We start from the raw sequence: 15,447 nt of genomic DNA on the forward strand, positions 1-15,447 counted from the left end.
AAGGAACCCTTTGTTGGTGGGATTGTAAAGAGGCATGGACACTTTGGAAGACAGTTTGGAAGTTTCTTCTTACAAAGCTAAATATAGTCATCACACAATCAAGAAATCTTACTCCTGATTGGAAATTTCATGCCCGTGCAAAAGCCTGTGCACAAAATTTTGGGGCATTTTATTGACAGTCTCAAAACTAAAGCAATCAAGATTCTTTTAGCAGAGAAATGAACTGTGGTACACCAAAACTGTGAAATACTACCCAGCAATAAAAAGGAATATGCTACTAAACCTTGTCAACACCTGGATGAATCTTAAACATATTTTGCAAAGTGAAAGAAGCCACTCTTGAATGACTATAGGGCTCAGGAGATGGCTCAGTGTCAGTGTCTGCTATACAAACAAACTTGAGGACCTTACTTAGGGTTTCCCAAACCCATACAAAGCAAGATGCAGTGGTATACATCTATAACTCCAAATGTCACACAGCAAGATGGGAGACAGGGGCAAGAGATTTCTCAGAAGCTCATGGGCCAGTAAGCCCAGTGTAGACAGTGGTGAACAAGAAACCCTGCCTCACACACCATGAAAGGCACAGGCTGACAACATAAGGTTGTCCTTTGATATTTTCCTCATACCACGTGCTGGTAAGCTTGGTTCACTGCACCAAAACTTGGTAAAAAGAAAAAACCAAAAACAAAAAACTTTGGGGTTTGCTGCTTATGTTGCTTACTGTTTTCCTTCTGGAGTCTGGAAATCTAATGTACTCCAGGCTGTGGATGTCCATGTGGTCAGTGTCCAGTTGAAATGCTGGGTATAAGTGTCCAATAACTTTTTCCCAAGACACAGCTCATACCTGTTGCCATAACTCAAAGTTGAGTTAAGGTCATCATGTGTGACTCCCCTGGGAGAGACCTTTGAAATCTAGGCTTGGTTCCATTTGGACACTTCTCCACATCCCTTTTCCTCTGGGCAACTTTGTTTTACATTTCCTCACTGCAATGATTCATAAAAGCAACAGTATGATGAATCTCAAGAGGCCATGTTCCAGCATTGCATGAAAACTGGGGATGGTCTTTGGGATCCCAATTTAGACTGTATTACAGAATAGTTATGCATAGAGTGGTTACCATGCTACTATAGGAATTTTGGCAGGGGCTCCAAGCACAACTGGGCAAAATTAAATTATATGAAACTGTCATTATGGATATATACTGCATTTGTTCAAATTTGTAGCATTCACAAATAATACAAATGAAGGACCTTAATGTATACAAATGTTTTAAAGCATAATAATTTAAGAAGTGAAATAATTCCTGTGGAAAAGAAGCTAACCACAGTGTTCATGCAAGATGACATCCAGTTTCAACAATGAAACCCAACTCCCCCATCTTAATAGTGTGAAATATGCTCAGCAGCTTCAGAGTTGACTTTTACAGGAAGGAGGAAAGACTCTTTCTTATCAACTAATACATACTATTTATGCAACTTCTTTGACCTCTTATCTTAAAGGTCTCACTAGATTGTGTAGCAATTCCCTCCACAAAGTCAAAATCCTCACACTTGGCTCAGCCAAAGGCTTGTGCACTGGCTGGTTTTTACTGTCAGCTTCACACAAACTAGAGATACCTAGGAAGAAGGAACCCAGATGAGGCTAGTTTGTGGTCATGTTTGTGAGAGATTGCCTGATAATCTATATAAGAGGACTCAGTCCACTATGGGCAGCTCCATCCATAGACAGGAGGGTCTGAGCTGTATGGGAAAACCAGCTGAGCAAGCCAGGAAGCAGCATCCCTCCATGGTCTCTGCTTCAGTTCCTGCCTCCAGGTGCCTGCTTGAGTTCCTATTCTGTCTTCCCTCAATGATGGATTGTGACTTGGAAGTATAAGACAAATTAACCCTTTCCTCCCACAAGTTGCTTTTGGTTGTACTGTTTGTCATAGCAAGAAAAAGAAAACTAGAACCACACATTTCTTCCTCCTTTACATGACTTGTTTGGCTTTCTTTTCTGTTTCTAGACCATAACCTTTAGCCTGATTGCTATCCCTGTATCCTCCGTGGCTTCCAAGAACTTTCTAATAATAATGATGATGATAATAATGATAATAATAATAATAAAGCCATGCCTTTCAGTCCTTATTGATGAATAATTGACAATTCTAATATAATTAGTGACAATGTGTTGTTGCAGGATATTTGATCACACTGTGAAACTCCAAGACTGTTAATAAAATTAACCTTCATCTTGGATCAGGAAGAGGAGCCAGCAGCCAGTTCAAGGAATTATTTATAGACAGGACAGAGGAGCCAGGACAGAATAAGGATAGAGAGATACAGAGGAAGGAGAAGGGAGGATCTTAGAGATTCACAGTCTTTTGGGTTTGGGACAAGTGGAGAGATGCTTCTCTTGCTGGGTCTCTGGCCATAAAGAAAGGTCAGCTGGTTGATTCTCAGCTTCTCTGATCTAACAGTTAGATCCAACATCTAACTCACAAGTCTTTATTGGTAAATAGAATGATACAGACTTAGCTAAAACCTGTATTTGGTGGCTGCATTGCAACCCATGCTGGGACCTGGCTAGGTCTGAGTAGCAGCCAAGCGCTGACTGCAGAGTTGCCTGACACAGATAGTAGTTAAGCTATTAGTATATTCAGATGCAGCAGCTAAGTCAACAGAAAAACAATGTGCCTTTAAAACTAAACAAATGAATTAAATAAAGAAATAGCCCTCTCTTGAGAAGCCTGAACCCTTGCCTTAGGTGATACTAATAATGTCATTTTCTTAAGAGAGCATGCGCACGCTCCAGTCCTTCCCACTCTTCCCACTTCCTTCCTATGACCCTGGCTCTGATTCCCTTCTCTCTCTTCCTCCACCTGCCCCCCTCTCCCCCTCCTCTCTCTGTCCCTACTCACTCTCTACCCCCTCTCTCTTTCTCTCTGCCTCTTCCATCTCCTTACTCTCACTCCTGTTTTCCCCCTCTCTTCATCCTCAAACACAAAGAAGAAATGAAGGACACTAACCTTTACTGGCAGCCTTCACAATGAGTGCTAAGCCATAATCCAAACTCCTTCATTTAAACAGCAAATCTGTTCTCAGAAGTTATCATTGTTATGCACCCACACCTACCCTGCTCCTCCCCCTGCTCCTCCCCCTCCCATTCCTACCCTGCTCCTCCTTCCTCCCACATCTACCCTGTTCCTCCTCCCTCCCACACCTACCCTACTCCTCCCCCCACACCTACCCTGCTCCTCCCCCATCCCACACCTACCCTGTTCTGCCCCCTCCCTCCCACACCTAACCTGCTCCTCTTCCCCCTCCCACACCTACCCTGTTCCTCCTCCCTCCCACATCTACCCTGCTCCTCCTCCTCCACAACTGCCACCTCTGACTGCTGCTTTTTCATGATGAGAACACTCCTGTAATGAGTTTCCTTGAAACCAAGAGTGGTTGTAACTGGACTCATTAGCACCACATCTTTAGTTTATTTGTCTGGATGTGAGAAGTAAATCTGTTTCCTAGCAACCTGTTCTCTGCTTCCTCCATCTTCCTTACTCATTATCCTCCCCATGATCAACTACAAATTAACCAAATTATGGGTAGTGTTTAGGCCTCCTGAAAACTGAAGGAATACTTAAACACATTTGTGTGTTCTCTTCTCTTGGCAGGAAGTGACTTTTTAGACTGGTGCTTACTAGGAACAAAGCACAATGATAAAAGTAGCCATCAGTCTCGATGTGTCTACAGATATGGGAGCCGGCTATCTCAGCATGGCCACTTAAATGATACCTTTTAGCCATTTCTTGTTCCCCAGATACTCATCTACAAAGCCAATGGTCATTTATGGTAGATTTTTACACTTAGTTCTTTTGTTCCTACCTCATAGCCTCATCCTTTAACATTCTAAAAATCACACGACAGTTCAAACTGACCTGCCACACCTCTTTTTGGAGAGATGTGGGAAAATATTCTGTGCACCAATACAGAATACAAGGAAGGACTCACCCAGCCCATCTCCACCAGGGCTCTCCAAGCCCAAGGCTTTCTATACATGAATAGTCTGAATTGAGTCTGAGATGGTATTCTCATGGGTAAAGTGCTTTCCACATAGGCATGAGGGCCTGAGTTTGACTAGCACTCACCTAAAATGCCAAGTGTGGTGGGTACGCTTATAATCCAAGTGCTGGGGAGACAGAGACAGAGGGGTACCTGGTTCTCACTGACCAGCAAGCCTAGCCTAACCCATTAACCCCACTTCCTAGAGAGAGATCTGTCTCAAAAAAAAAAAAAAAAAATCACAGTGTACAACACCTAAGGTTGACCTCTGACCTCCATGCACAGGTGTGTGTATATACCCACAAACAGGCAAACATGCACATACTCATGAAATAAATAATCATCTATATTAATGCTAATTTTGAATCATAGCCCTTTCATGGGTCACTGCCTATAACATTCTAATCAAAATAATTTCAGAACTGTGTGCAGATACCAAGGTGAACTCCAGCTGACACAAACTATTCTTTCACTCTTATGCATTTCTTCATTCATTTGTTCATTTGACACACATCTTTAACTACTTGTCATGTGTCAGGCACCCTATAGATACTGATGCCATAGAAAAAAACTCTAGTGCCTTCCAGTGTCCTGTTTGAAGCCTCCTGAGGACTAGGGACTGCAAAAGCTGGAGAAACCCATCCTGGCGGTGCAGCCTATCCAGAGTCTGCAGGTGTCCTAGTCCTCCTTCACCCACAAGACGAGCCCACCTTCCAGTGCTCTGCTAGGAGCATCCTGAGAACTGGGGACTGCATGTGGAGAGCCTTCCCTGGCAGATGGGCCCATCTAGAGTCTACCAGAATTTTGATTCCACCTCCAACCATGAGAGAAGTCCTGCCACCACCCACTGGAAGAGGGAAGCCATTGGAGTATTGGACCTGCTTGTACCTATCTGAAGAGAACCTTGATCCCCTACCAACCAGGAGAGGGTGAGACCCTACAAATACACACTGGAATAAGGGATGGGTAGATGACAGTATAAGAACATGGGCAATAACAAAAAGATCAATATGATGCCACCAGAGTCTAGGGATTGCACACCAGCAAGACCTGAACATCCCAACACAGATGAAGCAGAAGAGAACGACACTAAACGCAACATTATGATGATGGTAGAGACCCTAAAAGAGGTAATGAGAACATCATTTAAGGAAATGGAAGAAAAAACAAAAAAAAAATTCAAGAAATGGAGAAAAAGGACAAACAAAATCCATAAGAACAATTCAAATGGTGCAAGGCTTAAAAGCTCAAACAGAGACAATTAAACACACACACACACACACACACACACACACACACACACACACACACACACAGTCTGAGGGAATGCTGGAAATAGGAAAGCATGCCAAATGATCAGAAACTACAGATGCAAGCATGACCAACCAAATACAAGAGATGGAAGAGAGAATCTCAGGCATTGAAGATACACTAGGAGAAATAGATTCATTGACCAAAGAAAATCTTAAATCCAACAAATTCCTGACACAATATCCAGGAATATGGAACAACATGAAAAGGCCAATCCAAAGAATAAATAGGTCTAGAAGAAGGTGAAGAAACTCAACTCAAAGGTACAGAAAATATATTCAACAAAATCATAGGAGAAAACTTTTCCAACCTAAAGAAAGGCATGCCAATGAAAGTACAAGAAGTTTATAGAACACTAAATAAAGTGTACCATAAAAGAAAGTCCCCTCATGACATAATAATCAAAACACCAAACTTACATAATAAAGAAAGAATTATAAGAGCAGCAAAGGAAAAAGTCCAAGTAACATATAAAGGCAAACTTATCAGAATTATACTTGACTTCTCCATGGAAACTCTGAAGGCCAAAGGTCTTGTATAGATATTCTACCAACACTAAGAGATCACAGATGCCAGTCTAGATTTCCATACCCAGCAAAGCTTTCAATCACTATAGATGGAGAAACCAAGATATTCCATGACAAAAACAGATTTAAACAATACATATCAACTAAAATCCATCCCTACAGAAAGTTCTGGAAGGATGTCAACTACACTCACAAGAACATAGGCAATAGATAATCACAGTTTACCAACAGCCAAAATAAAAATGGGGGGGGGGAATTCACACACAATATCACCACAACCACCAAATCCAAAACAAACAAGAATTAACAATCAGTGGTCATTAATATCTCTTAAAATTAATGTTCTTAACTTGCCTATAAAAAGACACAGGCTAACAGAATGGATACGAAGAAAGAATACATCCTTCAGCTGCATACAAGAAACATACTTTAACTTCAAAGACAGACATTACTTCAGAGTTAAGGATTAGAAAGATTTCCAATCAAATGCACCCAAGAAACAAGCAGGTGTAGCAATCCTAATATCTAACAAATTAGACTTTAAACTAAAATCAATCAAAAGAGATGAAAAAGATCATTTCTTTCATCACAGGAGAAATCCATCAAGATGAAGTCTCAATTCTGAACATCTAGGCCCCAAATACAAAGGACCCACATTCGTAAAAGAAACATTACTAAAACTCAAATTGCACATAAAACCTTACACACATATAATGGGAAATTTCAACACCCCACTCTCAACACAATAAAGGTCCACCAGACAGAAATTTAACAAAGGAACTAACAGAAGTTATAACTCAGTTGGGTTTAACAGACATTTATAGAACATCCATCCAAACACAAAAGAATATACCTTCTTCTCAGTGCCACATGGAACCTTCTCTAAAATCAACCACATACTAGGCAATATAACAAACCACAATAGGTATAAAAAAACTGGAATAACCCCCTGTATCTTATCAGACCACCATGCTTTAAAGTTAGAATTCAACAACAACACAAATTTCAGAAACCACACAAACTCATGGAAATTGAACACTGAGCAATTGCACCATTCCTGAATCAAGGAAGAAATAAAGAAAGAAATTAAAGACTTCCTAGAATTCAATGAGAATGAAGACACAATATACCCAAACTTATGGCATATTTTGAAAGCAGTACTAAGAGGAAAGTTCATAGCACTAATTGCTTACATGAAGAAACTGGAGAATACTCACACTAGAGAATTAACAGCACAACTAAAGCTCTAAAACAAAAAAGAAGCAAACTCACCCTGGAGGAGTAGATGCTAGGAAATAATCAATTGGAGGGCTGAAATCAATAAGGTAGAATCAATAAGGTAAGCAATACAAAGAATCAATGTAACAAAGAATTGGTTCCTTGAGAAAATCAAGAAGATAGACCAACTTTTATCCAAACTAACCAAGAGAGAGAAAGAACATGCAAATTAACAAAATCAGAAATGAGAAGAAGGACGTAACAGCAGACACTGAGGAAATCAAGAGAATCTTCAGTTCATACTTTGAAAATCGGGAATAAGACAAGGCTTCCCACTCTCTCCATACCTCTCCAATATTGTACTTGAAGTACTACCTAAAGCAATTAAAAAAAAAAAAAAAAGATCAAGGGGATACAAATTGGAAAGGAAGAAATCCAGCTATCACTATTTGCAGATAATATGATAGTTTACATGAGTGACCCAAAAAACTCTACCAGGGAACTTGTTACAGCTGATAAACACCTTCAGCAAACTAGCAGGATACAAGATTAACTCAAAAAAAAAAAATCAGTAGCCCTACTATATACAGACAATAAAGGGGCTAAGAAAGAAATCAGAGAAATGTCACTTTTTACAATAGCCACAAGCAACATAAAATATCTTAGGGTAATGCTAACCAAACAAGTGAAAGACCTATATAAGAACTTTGTGTCTTTAAAGAAAGAAATTAAGGAAGATACCAGAAAATGGAGAGATCTCCCATACTCTTGGATAGGTAGGATCAACATAGTAAAAATGGTAATCTTGCCAAAAGCAATCCCCATCAAAATCCCAGCACAATTCTTTACAAACCTTCAAAGAACAATACTCAATTTTATATGGAAAAACAAAAGACCCAGGATAGCCAAAACAAACCCATACAATAAAGGAACATCCAGAGGCATCACCATCACTAACTTCAAGCTCTATTATAGAACTGTAGTCCTGAAAACATCTTGGTATTCATGCAAAAATAGACAGGTAGACCAATGAATTAAATTGAAAACCCTGATATTAACCCACACACCTACAAACACCTGATTTTTTTTTTACAAAGAAGCTAAAATTATACAATGAAAAAAAAAAAGAAAGCATCTTCAATAAATGGTGCTGTCATAACTGGATGCTTGTGTGTAGCAGATTGCAGCTAGATCCATATCGATTGTCAAAGACCGCAACATAAATCGAGCCACACTGAACCTCTTAGAAGAGAAAGTCGGGGTACCCTTGAACGGATTGATACAGGAAACCGCTTCCTGAATAAAACACCAGTAGCACAGACACTGAGATCAACAATTAATAAATGGGGCCTCCTGAAATTGAAAAGCTTCTGTAAGGCAAAGGACATAGTCAACAAGACAAAATAGCAGCCCTCAGAATGGGAACAGATATTCACCAACCCCACATCTGACAGAGGGCTGATCTTCAAAATATACAAAGAACTCAAGAAGCTAGTTACCAAAACACCAAATATTCCAATCAAAAAGTGGGGTATAGAACTAAATAGAGAATTCTCAATAGAATCCAAAATGGCTGAAAGACACTTAAGAAAGTGTTCAACATCCTTAGCAATCAGGGAAATGCAACTCTGAGACACCAACTTACCTGTGTCAGAATGGCTAAAATTAAAAATGCCAAAGACATTTTATACTGGAGAGGATGTAGAGAAAGGGGCACACTCTTCCACTGCTGGTAGGAGTGTGAACTCGTACAGCCACTTTGGAAATAAATATGGCAGTTCCTCAGGAAAATGGGTATCAGTCTACCACAAGATCTAGCAATTCCACTCTTAGGCATATACCCAAAAAATTCACATTTATACAAGGACATCTGTTCAACTATGTTCATGGCATCATTATTTGTAATAGCCAGAACCTGGAAGCAACCTAGGTACCCCTCCACAGAAAAATGGATGGAGAAAATGTGTTATATTTACACAATGGAGTACTAATCAGCAGAAAGAAAAAGAAAAAGAAAAAAAAAAAAACAAGGGAATCTTGAAATTCATAGGCAAATGGATGGAACTAGAAGAAACCATCCTGAGTGATGTAACCCAGTCACAATAAGACAAACATGGTATGTACTCACTCATATATGGATTTTAGACATATAGCAAAGGATCACCAGCCTATAATCCACACTGACAGAAAAGCTAGGAAACAAGGAGGACCCCAAGACAGACATACATGGTCCCCCGGAGAAGGGGAAAGGGAAAAGATCTCCTGAGCAAATTGGGAGTATGGGGAAAGGGGAGAGGCAGTTAGGAGAAAGAGAAGGGGAAAAGTGGAAGGAAGAGGTGGGCATGAGGGAGCAGGGAGACTGAGTCAGGGAAAGAATAGAGGAGAGCAAGAAAAGAGATACCATAATAGAGGGATCCATTACAAGTTTAAAGAGAAATCTGACACTAGGAAAATGTCCAGAAATCCACAAGGATGACCCAAATTAACAATCTAAGCATTAGTGGAGAAACTACCTTAAATGCCCTTCCCCAATAATGAGATTGATAACTACCTTATATGCCCTCCTAGAGCCTTCATTCTGTAGCTGATGGAAGCAGAAGTAGACACCCACAGCTAAACACTGAGAGGAGCCCAGTTGCAGAGGAGGAGGAGTGATGAGCAAAGGAGTCAAGACCAGGCTGGAGAAACCCACAGAAACTGAACAAGGAGGAACTCATGGACCCCAGTCTGATAGCTGGGAAACCAACATAGGACGGACCCAGTGCCCCTGAATGTGGGTGTTAGTTAGGAGGACTGGGCAGTCTGTGGGACCTCTAGTAGTGGATCAGTATTTATCACTAGTATATGAATGGACTTTGGGAGCCCATTCCACATAGAGGAATACATTCTCAGCCTAGACATATGGGGGAGGGCCTGGATCCCTCCCCAAATGATATGACAGACTTTAAAGACTCCCCATGGAAGGCCTCACCTTCCCTGGGGAGCAGAAAACGGGTGGGGTGAGGATTGGGGGGCAGGGGAGGACAGGAGGGAGAGGGAACTGGGATTGACATGTAAAACAAGCTTGTTTCAAATTCTAATTTAAAAAAAAAATATTAAAAGAAAAAGAGAGGAAGGAAGAAAAAAGAGAAAAAGAAAGGACGTAAGGAAGAAAGAAAGGAAGAAGAAAGAAAGAAAACAAGTTACATCATTAGCTGCATGAATGGGGCCTCCTCTTCTAGCTCTGTAGTAGGGTTATATGTCCTTGCCTAATTAAGAGGATTTGGTTTTGCCAGTGGAATATGAATGTGCCCCTGTTTGTCACTTTGGGATAAAGGCTTTAGAGCTAGGGTTTTGCCATAGTCTGCCATCATCTTATCTTAGCCATCATTCTGTTCCCTGCAGTTTTGGGAGTCCATAGTGATACAGCATTAGTGTTCGATACCAACAGCAAACACATTCTCACTGCCCCCTGCCTTCTCTGACTGATGGAGCACAGTTGTTATTGACATATGGACCCAAAATACAGTCTCTTAGTATTTCCACTGAGTGAGCCATCTGGTCTGAGCACCAGTGTTCGCAGGAAGACAACCCTCTTTTCTCTAATGTAGGGAGGTGATGCAGTGACCTCCATCACCAGAAAAGGAAGCAGGAGATCAAAGAACAGAGCCCCTCACTGGAGGTCAGGAGGCCATGGCCCTTGTTGCTACAGGTTGGCTCAATAGTAGTGAGTGCATGGAGATCACCCTTTGTCACAGAAGTCAGACATTTAAGAAAATGATACTATGTCACATTCATCCCATGATCCTTTATGGAGAATTGTCCATGTAGGTCACTGGGTTTGTATAGATGCTGAAAGCTGCTCTCATATGGCTGTTACTCATTTCACAGAATCCCATCTCAGTGCCTAGTCATCCCTATTCTCGTTATGGAGTTGGAATCCTGAGCCTCGACACTTACACATCTCTGTGTTCTGAGAAGTGAACCCTGCTTAGAAGAGATGACAGAGAGTAGATACATGATACCCCTGTGACACAGAAGCATGTCACTGCTGGTAGAGGGAAGGGTCTCTCTGTGGTGCCCCATTTTGAGGTACTGGCAAGCCCCAAGCTCCTTATCAGAGCAATTTCCACCCCACTGGAGGAGTTAATCAGGCTGCATGGGATTCAGTGTGTGATCCCCTGCAGGCCATAGCCAGCTGCACAAAAATGACTCCAACAGAAGGAAAGCTATCCCACATGTGACTGAAAAATCATTAATATGTTACCTTTAGAGTGGGAACAGAGAAAAGGGAGAGGGATATGTGTTGCACACTGGGAAATGTGTAACCCAGAAGTTCATATGGACTCAAGAGGGAATCTGGCCAGTGATTTTTCTGCCCTGTTCTTACTCGTTGTCATCTTGTAAAGTGACTCACCCTGTCTCAAGAAAAAAACAAACAAAGGACCCAAACAAACACCCCCCAAAAAAGGAAAGTGACTTTAGAGAAACACCAAACACCAATCTACATTTTTAATGGAATCAGAAAAAGACAAACCCAGACAGATGTGGAAATTCACTCAGGGGACCACTGAGCAAAGCACATCCCTCCCCAGAGGAAAGACGACAGGGGAGTTTTAGTCTCACAAAATGTACTTGTACCTTTTCCAAATTCTCTTCTTCCAGAACCAGCAGAAGTGAGTTTGGCTCCAGATTACTGAATTTCTCTAAGTTGTGGATACTGGTCTCATTTGAGCCCAAAGCTAACATTTGGTTGTGACCAGCTAGAATTCTCATCATCACGGGCTGTCTTTCTCCACAAGCCTACACAATGAAAACACCACCACTTGGGTCTGGAGAGATGGCCAATCAGTAGCAAAGAGCACTTGATGCTCTTTCAGAGGAACTGTGTTCACTTCCCAGCTCCCATGTGGCAGCTCACAACTGTCATGGTAACTCCAGTTCCACAAGATACAATGCTTTCTTCTGACCTCCTCAGACGCCAGGCACACACATGCCTCAGACAGCAGGCAGAACACTCATACACATGAAATGAAATACTAACTTAAAAAGAGAGAAAGAGAACACCAACATTCCTTACTGTCCAGTCAATTCCAGCAATGACAATATTTCAGTGAGACTCTTCGCTCATCTTCACTTTCTCCTGCATTATGGAGATTTCAGTTGAAAATAAACAGCTAATCTGAATTAGTTTCATTTCTCTCCTGGTGCTCCGAAAAGAAGTGCTAAAACAATCAGCCTGTATCTATTTGACAAAGGATTAAATAGTTAGGGAGATGGAATATTAAAATTTACCCCATTGTAAGTGAGAAGTTTCTGCCACGTTTTCTTATAAATCCAGCTGTGCCCCAATTTAAGGAAATTTATACTGAAAAACATGCCAACTTGCAATAAACCATGAAGGTAAATTGGTGCTTCCAAAGCAATACTTCAAAGTCAGAGCCCTCTTCTTCCAGGCATTAATCTATTTAAAGATAGAAGCAACTCAGAAAGAGCTGAGGGGGGGGGAGGGAATCTTAGAGAGCCACAAGATGACATGACCTAGGAGGAACTGTCTGCTCCCCGAATCTGAGATGCCTCAGGCTGCCATGAGTTTAGCTGGAGCTCATCTCATCCAAAGACAGACACTTGGGAAGTGTTCACAGTGTTCCTCCTTCTAAGAGTCATCTTTTTGTAAGCTGGCAATGTAGATGCCCTGTTCCCAAGCACTGGCATCTCAATTCTGTGAGTCTTCATTGTCTCCATGCCTTACTTAATATACCAATTCCTATTTTCCTAAAATGCAACTTAGCAGACTTGGAACAGTCCTGGAGAAAAGGATATCTAGCTGTCCAAAAGGCTCACGGAGTTCTGGAGTTCTTCTAAGTAATACCCTCTGCCCAGTACCTGCACCTTTTTTCTCAAGCAGCAGTTGTGAAGTATGGAAGCCTGATACAGATGCTAGGAACATTATTTACATGGCCTAAGGCATTAAAGGATGGCTAAAGCCTATCACCGTTGTTTATCTTTTTGTAAATTTTCTGTAACAGAGATCTAGAGCTAGCCAATCTTAAGGTAATTTATTATAACACATGGCTATAGCTGTGGCCTTCCAGAGTCGCTTTCCTAGGTTCAAATCTCCAAACTCCTTACTCACTGGATATTGTTATTTGTGTGCAACGTAAACATTTTAAAGTTTCATGTGTCATCTTTAAAAAGGGAATGGAGGTGGGTGACTCTAGGCTATGATCCCAGCACTCAGGAGACAGAGGCTGGAGAAGCAGGAGTTCACAATTGCCATAAGCTACAATGAGAGGTGAATTAGCCTGGGTTATATTACATTCTATACAAAAAATAACAACAAAAGCAAAGCTTGGTGTGGTGGCCTGTGCCTATAATGCCAATGTTGGCTGTGGTAAGGGTGGGGATTGGGTATACAGGCAGATCCCCAGAGCTCACTGGCCAATTGATGAACAACAGGGTCATTGACAGGCCCTATCTCCAAAGCCCAAGGCAGAGGGTAGGAGTGGAGAGTAATAGAGCAGAGTGCCATCTTCAATGTCTAACTCCCTCTACCCACCCCAAACACACTCACACACAGGTACACCCACACACATGCATACAGACCTCCTACAATCAAAGAAATTAAAACACAGCTAACCTTACAAAATTACACAATCTCTCACGGTGGTGATCTTGGGTTGGTTTGACAAGGCCATGTAAAACATAAACCACTGTTTTCTGCACAGGTCAGTGGGGAGTTCCTGGATGAAGCATTTGTGTCTATAGAGTAAGTTAAGCAGATTGCTGTCTCTGGTGCAGGTGGGCCTCATCCATACAGTTGAAAGCACAGAGGAAAGAGGCTAGCCCTCCATAAATGCTATGGACCACTTCCTCCTCGGCCCAAGAGTTGGAATATTGCTCTTTTTCCAACCTCCAGGCTGGGGCTGAGACACTGCCTCCTCTTAGGTCTCAAGACCAGAACAGACAGCCTTGCTCCTGGATCTCAGGCCTACCCACTCAGGCCAGAGTTCTGCATCCAGGCTCCTGGGTCTCCAGTGTGCCAATCACAAACCTCAGGGATTCCGTGACTCTATAATCATGGAGGCCATATTTTGGAATAAATCTCAACTTCTTATCTGTTTTTTCTTTATCCACTCTGTCTCTGTGGTAGATGAGTTCTGGACTCATATATGCAACCATCTGCAGATGAAGAACATGGGAGGTATGGTGAGGGATTCCACATAGATTAGGATTGTCACACACCTGGCACTATACAGAATTCACACAGATACAGTGACATGTAGCATGGCATGCCACAATCTCCAGCCACTGGGCCATCCCCCAGTTCCCATCCCATTTCTCCATACAGGGGCATTGTCTCGCTTCATATACTATGAGGCAGGCTCTTGTCATTACTTCCTGTGGAAAATTTGCTTAAATTGTCAGCTTGACATGACCCAGGATCAACTGGGAAGAGTCTCAGTAAGAGATTGTTTACATTGGCTTGATCTGTGAGCATGCTCATGGGGTATTTTCTTAAGTTAATGTATGTTAGCCAGACAAGACCCATTGTGGATGGCACCATTCCTTAGACAGGGAGTCCTGAACTGTGTAAAAGAACCAAATGGACCACAAGGAAACAAATGAGTTTGTATACATCCCTTTCTCTCTGCTCTTGACTGAGGATTTAAATTTCTGTGCTATTTAAATTTCTTTCTTTGGCTTTCCCACCACAATGGACTCTCTAGTAGGCTGACACACATAGCAACTTTTGGAAGAGCATCTAGGAGTCATGTACTAGTCTGAAGAAGCCCAAGAGCCTCTCAGGAGCAAAAAAAAAAAAAAAAAAACAGATGAAGTGAGCCTCAGCTGGCCCAGGAACAAAGCCTCAGGCTGGAGCAGGGGCATCTACAATCAGATAAGAAAGCCAGTGCCTGAGAAGTGTCTCTGTGTGTCCATTTCAACAGAAATACTTATTTCTTTTGTGCATTCACAGTCTAGACTCTTCCTTTTTCTTTTAATTTCCCAGAGCAGAGGACAAAATTAATTTGCATGGTCAATTCATTCCATACAAGGCTTAAATGTATTTGGTTGAAACTAGTCTGTGGCTGATTTGCTAAGGAGCAAGGGGCTGTAATCTGTGCCCTGTCTCCATGGGGACCAACAATACCACAGCCTTGGGCAAAGTTACTACACTAGGCCCAGAGGCAAGGCAGGACATGGGGCCAGCAGGCTTAAAGAGTATCCTCTACTTGATAAAACAAGAGCAGGCTATCCTTCAGGGATGCTGCAGTACCTTGCTGATGCCCATGTCCCTAGTGCTCTCTGGGGCTTTCTCATTCCCATAGCTGATGCTGTTGAGGACTAGACACACCCTCTCGAGGTC

The sequence above is a fragment of the Phodopus roborovskii genome, unplaced genomic scaffold, assembly GCF_943737965.1.
Source record: "Phodopus roborovskii unplaced genomic scaffold, PHOROB, whole genome shotgun sequence".
In the NCBI taxonomy this organism is placed as follows: Eukaryota; Metazoa; Chordata; class Mammalia; order Rodentia; family Cricetidae; genus Phodopus; species Phodopus roborovskii.